General features: G+C 44.5%; 1 non-coding gene across 1 annotated transcript; it reads right to left on the reverse strand.

Annotated features, from left to right (window-relative positions):
* Positions 1–2,242: 2,242 nt before the first annotated feature.
* On the reverse strand, positions 2,243–2,349 carry LOC120875776. The gene has a single exon (XR_005724075.1). It is a non-coding gene; the product is annotated as a U6 spliceosomal RNA (small nuclear RNA).
* Between the last annotated feature and the right edge of the window lie 542 nt (positions 2,350–2,891).

Raw genomic sequence — 2,891 nt, forward strand, 5'->3', positions numbered from 1 at the left:
ACGCCGGGATTGGTAGTTCTGAGGCGTTGGAGGCGCCGAGGGGCGGGGGCGGGGCGGTGGCCTCCTCCCCTCCCCCACCCCTAACGCCCTGCCCCACCCCCATCCCCGGGGGCGGCGGTGTTTTTACTTCCTAGATTTGATTTTAAGTTGTTGTCTGAGTGAGGGACAGCAAGGCTTTGCCTAACCCACACAAAAGAAGGGGAAAGGCTCAGTTGCGGAGGTCCATGGGCAATATAGGGCCGCAACGATATGGGCTTGGGAATGGCCAGAGAGAAATGGCGGCCTCTGAAGCTCCTTTTCAGTAGCATGTTCAGCAGTTTCTGCACAGGGAAGCTTCAGGGCCAGCAATCTTGGCCAGAAACAGGGTAGTTCATGGAGTCTGCGTCTGGATGTTTCCTTGTTCAGCAAGCTGGGTCCTGGGCCTCCCCTTCCCCACCCGAGACCTGCGAAAATGGGACGAAGCGGTCGACACTAGGCAGGCTGAGGGGTCGACCTCTGGCTTTTAGAGATGCTGGAGCTCGGCTTGCCGCTTAAAGAGGCGACCGTGAATAACGCTACACCTACACCGTACAGACGTCGGGGTTCTGCACCTGCCCTACTTGTGCAATTTTTTGTCACCTAGTTGTTGTTAGGGCACAGTTAGTTGCTGTTACTCAATATACACGAGTCCGCCTGCAATGCAGGAGACGCGGAAGGCGCAGGTTCGATCCCTGAGTCGGGAAGATTCCCTGGAGAAGGAAATAGCAACCCACCCAGTATTCTTGCCTGGAGAATGCCACGGACAGAGGAGCCTGGTGGGCTCCAGACCATGGGGTCCCGAAGACAGAGACTGAGCACTAACTATTGAATATACACAGGATTTAAAGGAATTTTCTCCCGTGGTTCACCTGTTCAAAAAGTCTGTCGTGTTCTTAGCTGCAAAATGGGGAGAATAAGACCACTTTCCCATGGGTTTCCTGTGAGAACTGCACAGACAGGCTGAATAGTGAACTGGTGCTCAACACACAGTTAAGGAGGATACATCCCAAAGTCCTTACCTTGGCGTTTGAAGTCCTTGCACAAACAGTCCCCAACCGTCCCTCCAGGCTTTATACTTGTCCCCATGCCTTTCTAAATTCTGCCCTACCCCCCGTGAACAGACGTGCACCCCGTGAGTTCCAGACCCGTGTCCATTTATCTGACTCCAGTTTCTCCTTCAACCTTTCCTTAACACAGCCCCTTCTCTAACCGCAGAAACCCACAAAGAACCCTCACTCCATTTGTCTGTATACCATCTGCTCTGCACTACTCCTGAAAATATCGAAGAAAGGGCCAGGGGCCTCCTGGTGACGCCACCATCACACCAAAACTCTGAAGTACACGTCTTGTTTTAACGTTTTGAATACAAAATATTTTTTAATTATTCAAAAATTCAAAACACGTTTCATATAAAAATGAGGACAGTGAGACTTGTCCTGGGTCTGTGCTTCCAGTGCAAGGGACCCAGGCTGCATCTCTAGTCAAGGAAATAAGATCCTGCAAGCCACCCTAGGTAACCAAAAACAAACAAACAAAAAGCAGAAAAACAAAATAAGGCTTTGGACTGGTCAGCTATTGCTCTAGGCTCCAGGCTCTTCTGTTTATGGAATTCTCCAGGTAGGAATACTGGAGTGGGGTGCCCTTCCGTGCTCCAAGGGATCTACCTCTTGCAGGGATTGCACTGAAGTTTCCTGTATTACAGGTAGATTCTTTACCATCTGAGCCACTAGGGAAGCCCTATGTTCTTTACTTATCTGCAAAATATACCTCGTTGGCTTAAAAATCAGGTACTATGCTTGAAGCTTTAAAAAAAATAAAGTGAAGATAGAAAAAAGACGCTTTCCCACCTCAGTCCCTCATCTGTTCCTACCTCCAACAAAGGTACGGCTATTAAAAGTTCTTTTTTTTTTCCAACTATCATAAAAAGTTATTTATTATCACCAACTTATTAAAAGTTCTTTAGTATCCTAGCACCCTCATTGCCTTCTTTCTCCATATTTTTTAAAGTTAATTTTTTTTGCCTTTATGTTTATGTTTTAATTATACAAATAATATTTACTAGAGTCTCCCACAGTGCAACAATTCAGAGACATAAAATACAGGGCAAAATTTGAGGAACCTTTTATTCTTCCTCATTTTCCTCCCCATCATTTTGCAGGGACATTTTTCTCTCTGTTTTTTTCTCTTTACCATAAATGGACTGTATATATAGTTCTCTGTCTTCTTTTTTTTGGAACGCTTCACGAATTTGCGTGTCATCTTTGCGCAGGGGCCATGCTAATCTTCTCTGTATCGTTCCAATTTTAGTATATGTGCTACCGAAGCGAGCACTGTCTTCTTTTTTAACTTCATAATATGGCTAGGAGGTTACTGAAATTACATGTGTCCATCTCACATTTTTAATTGTGATGTAGTATAAGTAGACCATATTTATCCAACCTTGGTTCTTGTTGCTTTTAGTTTTTTCACTGTTAGAAATGTATGCCTTTCAACCTAAATCTTTGTGACCATAATTTTTATACTTTCAGGACCCTAGATGTAGGGTCCTAAACTTAAATTTAATGAATAAATAATAAAAAATAATTTAAACTGGTCAAAGTCTTCATCAACTTACATTTCAAACAACAATTTAAGAGAAGACCTGATTCCCCACATCCTTGCCAAACATAGTATTATCTGTCTCTCAAAACTTGTTTTAATATAAGAGGAAGTCATGTGCACAGGGAGCCAGACATCAAAGACAATATACTTCAACGATGGTGTCAGAAGTCTGGATAGTGGTTAGCAGGGTTGGAAGGGGGAACTGACTAGAAAGGAGCATTAGGGAACTTCAGGGTGCTAGAAATGTTCTATGACCTTAATCTGGTGTGGTT

The sequence above is a fragment of the Oryx dammah genome, unplaced genomic scaffold (assembly GCF_014754425.2).
Source record: "Oryx dammah isolate SB20612 unplaced genomic scaffold, SCBI_Odam_1.1 HiC_scaffold_16, whole genome shotgun sequence".
Taxonomy (NCBI): domain Eukaryota; kingdom Metazoa; phylum Chordata; class Mammalia; order Artiodactyla; family Bovidae; genus Oryx; species Oryx dammah.